This window comes from Triticum urartu, chromosome 2, assembly GCF_003073215.2.
Source record: "Triticum urartu cultivar G1812 chromosome 2, Tu2.1, whole genome shotgun sequence".
Taxonomy (NCBI): domain Eukaryota; kingdom Viridiplantae; phylum Streptophyta; class Magnoliopsida; order Poales; family Poaceae; genus Triticum; species Triticum urartu.
This window is the reverse complement of record NC_053023.1, coordinates 31,079,585-31,089,523: the sequence shown is the minus strand read 5'-3', so window position 1 is coordinate 31,089,523 and position 9,939 is coordinate 31,079,585. Positions and strand designations below refer to the sequence as shown.

At 46.5% G+C, this 9,939-nt stretch overlaps 1 long non-coding RNA gene across 1 annotated transcript; it reads left to right on the top strand.

Moving 5' to 3' along the window:
• The first annotated feature begins 503 nt into the window (after positions 1-503).
• On the top strand, positions 504-1,697 carry LOC125540845. Its single transcript, XR_007297394.1, has 3 exons — positions 504-684; positions 1,025-1,205; positions 1,474-1,697. It is a non-coding gene; the product is annotated as an uncharacterized LOC125540845 (long non-coding RNA).
• The last annotated feature ends 8,242 nt before the right edge of the window (positions 1,698-9,939 follow it).

Here is a 9,939-nt window from a genome sequence, read left to right as displayed (position 1 = left end):
GAGCGTCCAGTTTGTGAGGCGCAGCCGGCGCAGCGTGCGGCACCGGAAGAGCAGCGGTGGCGTCTTGGTGTAGCTCCTCCCGTATACCGCGTCGAAGTCTGCCGAGGACTTCTCGGACCAGAAGGGGCAGAGTCTGCGGCGGGAGGTGTACGGGCAGCGCAGCTCGATGTCGACCTCCTCGATGCCGGAGCCAATGGCGACGCCGATCCACTGATCGAGCAGGCCAACCGGGGGGTCGACCGCGAGGAGCCGGAGGGTGCGGATCGTCCCCTTGTAGAAGATCATGGTCCCCACCAGCATGTCGAAGCACACGGCGAGGGCTGGACGTACGAGCGAGCTTTTAGGCTCGGCTCGAAGCTCGGCCCGATAGGATAATTAGGCGAGCCGAGCTATGAAAATAGGCCCGATTCCCGACCGAGCCGAGCCGAGTTTCGCCTGGTCCAACTCGGTGACTCGTTCAGGCCCAGCCCAATCCCGTCGGCCTCGCAGGGCGTTAGGTCACAGCGAGTGTGCGATGCAGTTTCCTCACCCTTCTCCCTTTCTCTGGTCGGCGCCGCCACCCCTCTCCTCGCCGCGCCGCAAGCTGCACTCATCGGGCGCGGCACCGACGGGGACGGCCGACGCCGCTTTCCCTCACCACAGCAGACACGTCTCCCCTGGTTTCTCACCGAATGACATGAGTAGGTAAGCGATCTCCTCTGTCCTTCCCATCCCTAGCGCTATCTACCTGCACTGGCGCACACACACGAAGGAATTTGATGGATGTATCATGGATGGATGCTTGTGATTGTGGCTAGAGGTCGCAGCTAGCTAGGAAACGCGATGGATGGATGCTACACGAATTTAATGGATGGATGCTTGTGCTTGTTGGATGGAGAGTGCAGCTTGCTAGGATGGATGCTGCACGAATTTGATTGATGGAGTGATGAATTTGCTTTGTGATTCATTGTGTAGACTGGTTATTTTATTATCTATGTAAATTTGTGTTGATGATTGACCATTTGTTCTTTGCTGATGTGTGCAGAGCCCTGCCGTCGCAAGAATGGACAAGGAAAAGGGGAAGAAGAGGAGCTTGGTTTCCATTATGAAGACTAAGCCGCTGTCCTGGCCTTCCGGGAAGCAAAAGGGGAAGGGCTACTGCATCACTGCCGAGGAAGCGGGCGAAACATTACAGCAATGTCCCGCTCGCTGAGCTGATGTTTAGGGTAAAACGAACTTCGCAACGTCCAAGCTCATGTGTTTGCTGTTTTTGCTATCCAAAGGTCAAATATATGCATGTGCGCAAGCTCATGTATGTGTTGTTTTTGTTATCCGAAAGTCAAATATAAATTTGTACAAGCTCATGTATATGCTGTTTTTGGTATCCAAAAGTCAATATATGTTTGTACAAGCTTATGTATGTCCTGTTTTTGCTATCAAAAAGTTGAATATGTGCGTGTCTAAGCTCAAGTGTGTGCTGTTTTCGTGTGCTAGGCAATGAAGCATGATAAGCAAGCGGAGGAGGATGATGAAGAAGAGGACAAGGATGATCAAGATACTCTATTTGAGGAGGAAGATTCTCATTTTGATGTCAAACCGCTAAGTGTTTTGCTGTACAAAATTGCATTGTTTGGCTCAACGTTCAATATATTTGCTGTATAAAGTTCAAAGGAGGTATTGTCCAAAATTAAAAAGCAATGCTGCCCAATTCTTTGTTTGACATATTTGTTCCATTTCCTCTACACTTTTCATAGAAGAAAGCTTATCTTTCGTCACTATGCCTATTTTTAAAACCATAGACTACTAGATGTTGCATTATTAGCAATATAGACTGCTGTCAATATTTGTTTGGCTGTCAACGTCCACTATGACCATTTTTTAAACAATTTCCTCTACATTTTCTCATTTTATATGTCAAAGTGGTAAGTATTATGCTATGCAAAATTTATTTGTTTGGCTATCAATATTTGATGTTTTGCTGTGTAAAGTTCAAAAGTAAGTGTTGTCCAAAATTCAATACAAATGTTGCCCAATTCTTTCTCTCATATCTGTTCCGTTGTTATAATTTTCGTAGAAGAATTCATAGAAGAAAGCTTATTTTCATTACTATGACCATTTCTTGAAACGATAGGCTGCTGGATGTTTCATTTTTAGCAATATAAACGGTTTGTCTTCCAAAACATGGGTTTAATAGCTGCAGAAAATCAAGACAGTGGACTAAATAGAGGTTCTATAGGTAAAAGAGATTCTGGTGGCAGCTGGCTTACGAGCCGTCTCGGTCTGAGCCGAGCCATACCTGAAGCGAGCCGAGCCGCCTAAAGTAGGCTCGTTGGCTGAGCGAGCCAAGCCGCTCTAGAGCGAGCCAAAGCCAGGCTCGGTTCAGGCTCGGCTCGGCTCGTGTCCAGCCCTAACGGCGACACCCCTTGTCCGGCAGGTCCTGGGATCGACCAGGTCGACGACGGGCACGGCGGCCAAGGCATTGCGCCACCGGCGGGACAGCGCGCAGGCGCGCGCCACCTCATTGGACGAGAGATGGGACAGGACACGCACCAGCGCCGTGTCCGGGAGGGCGCTCAGCCGGTCGCCGCCGAGGCAGTGGTAGTACGGCTGCATCTCAACGTACCTACGCGTTGGGCTGTTGAGACGTGAGACGCGTTCCTACCTGTAGACTTGTTAGGAAATCCCACGTTTTGTTAAGAAATCACGTCGGTTTCGGACGAAAATTTTCACGTCGGTTTCCAAGTTTGTCACGAAATTATGGTCCTGTTTGGTTCATAAGTATTAGGCCTTTTTTTACTCCCAACTTATAAGTTTCAAGTCCCTAAAAAGTCCCTATCTGTTTGTGACGACCAACGATGATGTACGTATATGGAGGATCGATTGGAGGGCATAAAACTCGTCCGCCTCCACCTGTACCATGGACGTCTGCATACCGCCTGCCTCACCGCGGCGGACGGGCTCCCGTTGTTTTCTCGGATGACGTGTCTCGTGCTGCAGGGCCGCGTTGAGAGCCGTGGGTTCGTGGGCGCCGTGCATGGTATCTTGGAACATACCCCAAACTTGGAGGTCCTACGTTGTACATGGCAGAAAAGGAGCAACAACAAGTGAAGACAATACGTAATGATGGCCAGAAAGACAACGATGTTGTCGTGATGGATCCCGATGAGGCGAGCTTCTCGACGACGTGTCTGCGACAGAGGATAAGGGAGATTAACATGGTGCACTACGATGGGAACAAAACATAGAGGACATTGGCCCGTCCCCTGTCCCGCAATGCAATTCTTCTCGAGAGGTTGTGCGCAGTGTTCACCTCGGAGCACTTTGCTGTGCAAACTGCTCTGAAGAAGGAGCTCGAGAGCTGGGCAAGGGCAGGCTCACGAAGGATTTTGTTGTAGTTAGCTTTACAACAGTAAGTTATCAATTGTTCTAATCATAAAATAACATGTCAAACATGATGACTTACACTTTCCACTCATATAACAACAATCTGATTTTCCAACGCTTTCGCTCTATCAATAATTGATGTGCCTCCTTAACCACACTTTATTTATTTTTAGAAGACAAAGAAAACTCCTACACCTCCTTTCTATTCTCTTTTTTTTTGCAGGGCCATTCTCTTTCATTCTCGACACCATGTTTGAGCTCTCTTTTCAATATCTGTACTCCCTTCTTGATTGATTGTCCTAACAACCAAAACCTGAAGCATTTTGCTTCATAGAACAGACACCAAGCGAAAACCCCACAAGATGAGACATATTTCATGACCGAAGAAAGCACACTTGAGAAATTGTCCTACTTTGCAAATTCATACTTCCTAGCTATATTACCTTTTCTAGAGAATTATTTCAAGCTCTAATCTTCAAATAATTGGAAGGAGAAACTACCATGCCAAGAAACTTATTTATGTTATCATTAGATCAACTTCTTTTGGTTGTTATAGAAGAAACCAAGGGCTAGAAGAAAAAAAGGAAGAAGATAAACCAAAAGAACCCAAAATGGCAAAACTTAAGAAAGACTCAGTTCATTATTTTAATTGACCAAGCTTTAGACTCTCTACTTGATTTAGCTTTAGTGTAGGAATACATGACTAATTACATGCTAACATAAAAGAATGCCAAATAAATGCATTTTGTGCGAACATAATACTGGTGTCATCTTTGCTACCATTTCATTGTGTTGGAGCTTTTCTTCAGTACACACTACATGGAGAAACCAAGATATGTTACTTGAAATAACTCCATCCATTATACAAAGAAATTTCCCCAGCAGTTTCTATTATCGTAATAATTTTTTTCGTCTAACACAGCCAAATATCACTAATCTTCCAAAGCTTCTGACGGCATCGGCTCACGACCTCAGACATGACTGCCTCATGAAGCGGTGTCGCCTCAGTACACAGTACAGGGAGAAACCAAGATATGTTACTTGAAATAACTCCATCCATTATACAAAGAAATTTGCGTAACAGTTTCTATTATCCTAATATTTTTTTCGTCTAACTCTTCCTATGTTTTTTTTGCAAAATGAAATACAAATAAACAATTAATAGACAATTAACTTCAAGAATATAAGCTGAATTTAGATTACTCAGGCAAATAATAGAGAAGCAATATACACTTTGGTAGAGAAAACCTTGTATATGCGTCAATACATAATCTATGAGAGGGAACGCAAGAAGCATATAGTACCATCTTAGATCTTCCTGCCATCATATCAATGTGTCAATACATGATTACTTCAGATGCACACAGTGACAACAACATACAATTAGTTATACATCCAATATTTTGACAAAATGATGGATTCCTTCTGATGACGGCATGCTTCCAAGCCCATACCAGCTGAAAACACAAACAATATAAGAACCAAGCTATAGTGATTAAAAGACATGCATGGCCATTTCTAAATTTGTGTTTTACTGGGTATTTCTCCCATTCTAGCATCTATTAGGATAATTATTCCGAAATCCAACTACCAAGGACAAGGATATAGCCTTTGCAACATAGGAACTTTAGCTTCTAACTTCTGGCCCTGTCACAAGATTCCGTTATAATGTTTTGCATATGTTTATTCACATTGCATATTCAAAAAACTGTTCCCACTGCTCCTCATTGATTAAATCGAGCTCACACACGCACGCAAAAAAAGCTAGCAGAGAAACGACTGGATGAATCATTAACTTACGAGTATACATCTGAGCCTCAAAGTATGTCTAAAGCTCAATGAAATTTGGTACATAAAATCACAAATAGGAGAAAAGCCAGATAACAAGTATACATCTGAACCTTAAATGGATGTCTGGCCATTTTAGTAATCAAGAGTTGTACTGCTTCTAGATAAAAATAATCCTACATTTGTTTTGTTATGAGGTTCAAGTTAAAATGTTTCGCCCAATACTGCGACTGACGAGCATCCACCACGACTCTGGGAAGAGCATCCAGAGACTTGTCTTGAGCTGCCCCCGCCTCGCCGATCTGACGCTAAAAGACATTCACCACCTTAAGACACTTTCCATACTGCACCGACAACTTTGCCGCTTTGTCCTCCAGTGTTGTCACAACGCCAAGTCCATTCACATCGATGCCTCGGAGATGGTATCCCTAGAATATTGTGGCCACGTGCCTTCGGAGCCGCTCCTCATCATTCATGGCTCGCCACCGCAGGGGATCCCATATTGCACCGTCGACCTATGCTCGTGGTCTCCAAGAACATGGATGACCACACCACGTTCAGGCGGTTCCTGTGGAGTTTCTCGGCCTCAAAGCGCTTCCACCTGCACCATGGACGCCTGCGCATCGCATGCCTCAACGCGGCGGACGGGCTCATGTTTTTTACTCGGATGACGCAACTCGTGTTGTAGGGCCGCATCGAGAGCCGTGGGTTCATGGGCGCCGTGCACGGCATCCTCGAACACACTCCAAACTTGGAGGTCCTATCGCTGTACATGGCAGAGAAGGAGCAAAGACAAGTGAAGACAATACGTGATGATGGCCAGAAAGACGACGATGTTGTCGTGGTGGATCCTGATGCGGCGAGCTTCTCGACGACGTGAGGATAAGGGAGATTAACATGGTGCACAACGATGGGAACGAAACACAGAGGACATTGGCCCGTCTCCTATTCCGCGATGCAATTGTTCTTGAGAGGTTGTGCGTAGTGTTTGCCTCGGAGCACTTTGTTGTGCAAACTGCTCTGAAGAAGGAGCTCGAGAGCTGGGCAAGGGCAGGCTCATGAAGGACTTTCTTGTAGTTAGCTTTACACCAATAAGTTATCACACATAGACATGTTTGTAACATGGTAGATTCTTCTAGTTCTATTGTTAAAATCCGATTAAATTTGTGTTTTTTCATCTAAAAACTATAAGTAATATGTAATAATTCACCTTTCACTCAGTTATTCAAGAGTAATTTATTTTATTTGCAATTTCACTTCTACGTTGAGGCACAAAAGTGAGTGAAACTTTCAAATTCTTAAGTCGGACCAGCCATAAACACTCTTTCTAAGAGTAAATTTAACTTTCTTCACATGTGATTATCTATGTAGCCAACTAATTTATTTATGGTCTCGTAATGAAAAGTGTCACTGAAGGCAAGTCATAGAATAGCATATATAGCATTGGAGAGGGCTTGAAGTCTGTTCCGGCATCCAATCTAAATAAAAATGTCCGACAATTTTCATTAGATATAATTGTAGAGAATTGATCAGGTGTATTTTGTATTTGCTCTTCCTTATAGTAGTTTTTAGAAACAATGCATTCCTGGCCAGCTTTAGATATAAAGCCCCAGAAGGCTCCAAATAAAAAGATACGTATGTTCCAGGATGCTGTCTTATAGTCATCTTAGAAACTGTAGCGCAATTATTCACAACTGAAGGACGTACGGTCTTTGCTGCGTGTGAAGTTCTGAATTCACTTGGCACATTGTTGGACTGGACCACTTAGGATGTACGTAACTGTTTTGGATCTCTGTCGACCAGTTTGTGTACAACTTCAGGTTGTGACGCCGTTTTTATGACGACGACGTTCTCACCAGGCTTGCGCTCCAGTAGTAAGATGCAACACTAGTGCAAATCGGTACTTAGGCCCCGTACCAGATTGGCATAGGTTGATTTAACCGAAAATTTGCCCGATGGCTCCAGCTCCCCGCTTATGGAATCTTCGTTCAAACTAAGAGAAACATGCTCTAGAGATGATCGCAGGGTATCTAAGGCACTCGGTTCCTCGGCCGAGAGGGAAATCTATGTTAGCAACACTGGAAGCAAACACATTGCAGACTAGAGCCTGGAGTTCAGCCAGGATGTCGAACAGGCTAGGATAGATTACATAGAGAGGCTTTGTCCGAAATCTACGCGGAAATCCGGAATTTGGTGTCCTTTCCATTGCGGATGAAAAATTACGCTCCAAGGTTGATTATGTCCTTACACTTCTTTATCCTGTTTCAGATTTGAGATCCCTTGATATTGCTAGCGAAGAAGGAACCGTTCAGATAGTATTTGGCTTTAAAGATCCTAGCGCAAAGCCTGTCATGTCGTTCTGGAAAATTTTCCAAATCCATTTAGTATCAAGGGCTAGGTTAATATTCCTAGAGTTGGATATCCCTAAGCCACCTTGATTCTTAAGCCGACAAAGATCAGCCCATCTGATAATATGGTATTTGCGTTTTTTGGCATCGGCCTCCCAAAAGAATCTGGCCCGCATTTTCTCTGATTTGGAATGGACTCCTTCGTCTAAAATGAGCAGGTCCATCGCAAAGGTTGGGATGGTCGAAAGGCACGCATTGGTGAGAGTAAGTCTAGCGGTTGACGACATGAGTTTCCCTTGCCAATGGTTAGATACAGTATATATATTTGTATATATTAGCAAAGCTTTACTAATAAAACTATCACCAAGTGCATACACACATGTTGGTAAAGTGTACAAGATAAAATAAGTGCACCATTGGCACTCAAGATGAACCGCCACGATTTGTAGCACAAAAGAAGAGAATAAAAAGAACGCAAAACAAAAGGACATATATGAGCATAATAATAAAAAAAGACCTTTCAAGGAGACAAAAGTGTTATCTTTCACAATCTTACACAAGACCTAGCATTTGATTTTCACGTTACGCTGCACACCATCATCCTTTTTCCTTTTCAAGCTCACCATCGCCTCTTCCTCTTGAGAAGAATCCCGTTCCATTTGTTTCCTCAGTTCCGACGCATTAGCTGTCCATCTCTCTACAATCCAACCGATATGGCTGAAAAACCTTTGCTTTCCATCATCGACTTCGAGGACCTCAAGGGCAATACAGTTCTCCGCAAAGAACCTGGCAAGGCAAACCTCAAAACTACTCAGCTCCGTCACCTCAAACTCAAACCTCACATTTTTCAGATGACTCTGCAAGCAATCAAACTGGCGACCAATCAAGCCCGGCAGCTTCGGAACAACTTCTATGGCACTAGTGTCGCCGTCGAGCATGAGGGGAACCATCTCTTCCGAGTCACGCTTCCCGAACAAGTCCATAGACACGTCAAAATCTCGTAAAAATACATTATTCCTTCTCCTGGCATCATCATAAGGATTTGGCAAAATCCGAATCCGCAGGCCGTGGATCACGGGGCAGCATTGCAGAAGGTCTGCGATGGCCTCGGCCTCGGCCGCATCGTCTCTTGGCCATGTCAATCCTCCTTCGAGCTCCAACCGCTCCAGACGGACCAACTTGACCAGTACGCCGGTGAGGCTCTTGATGTTCGGCACCTTCAATCTGAGAACCTTGGCGTGCTGAAGACAGCAGAGGAGGCCCTGGTACCCGATGGAGCAGTCTTGAACATACGTCCGTCCGAGGTTCAGGTCGGCCTGTTCGAGCTCAGATGCTGGTGATTTCATGGAGAACTCCACGAGCGGTCCATCATACCTAAAGGCGCGCAGGCGCGGCACATCGAGCTCGATGACTTTGATGGTCGGCACGCCGTCGTCCAGCTGCGTGAGCGTGAGTGTGGTAAGGCTTGGGCTGTGCAACGTTAAATTGTCGCGTGGGCCGGTGTCACCAAGGGCGGGGAAGTAACTGTGGCTTTCGATGTGCAGGTTGCTAAGGCTGGGCGCCGCACTGACGATGTCCTTGAGGTCCTTGGTGGTCGAAGAGCACTGGCATAACCGCAGCATGGTGAGCCGAGAGAAGGAGGTGGTGCCGGCCGCGCCGCCCCGTGTCGACTTGAGGTCACAGCGCGCGAGGTCCAGGACTCGGAGTGTGTGTCCCGGTAACAAGGCAGTGTCCAGCTTGTACACGAGGAGCGCCTGCTCTTGTTTCTTCCGCTTGAACACGGGCACGTCGTCCTTGTTTAACACGATCCCTGCACGGAGCTCCTCGACGTGCCGCAGCGCCGGGGTGGCGAGGAAGGAGGCCGTCAGGTCGTAGGTGTCGTGGCTCGGCTTCTTGGGCATCCAACCGTACGTGTGGTAACCTTTGTCTTTGCTGGGTTCGGTCACCAACAGCGAGAGCCTCCTGACGAGGCACCGGCCGGTGGTGCCGAGAGCGGCGTGGGCGTCGCGGAGCAGCCGCTCCTTCACGAGGAAGCCGGCGATCATGCGGCCGTATTAGCTGGTGTCGAGGTTGAGGGCGTCCGTGCGCAGCCAGAGCGGGCGCCATCTTCGCGACACGGCGGCGGTGCGCGCAGCTTCCCTGGCAGGGAGGAGGGAGATGATGGATGCGAGGAGATCGTCTGAGAGGTCGGAGAGCACGGAGACATGATCGGTGGCGGCCATCGTGTCGATCGTGCGAGGGTTGGATCAGGCGGCGAGGGTTCGATCGCGGAAAGATTTTTTGACCACAAAATGAAAATTGTTAGGGTTGGATAAAGTCGGTCGTACGAGTTTTTTTTTCTTTTTGAGCCGATCGTACGAGGGCCAAATTGGATGCGAATTATGTTTCCGGCAGCAGTACCGACAGTTATTATATGTACACAGCCCAAATCACGAGGGTT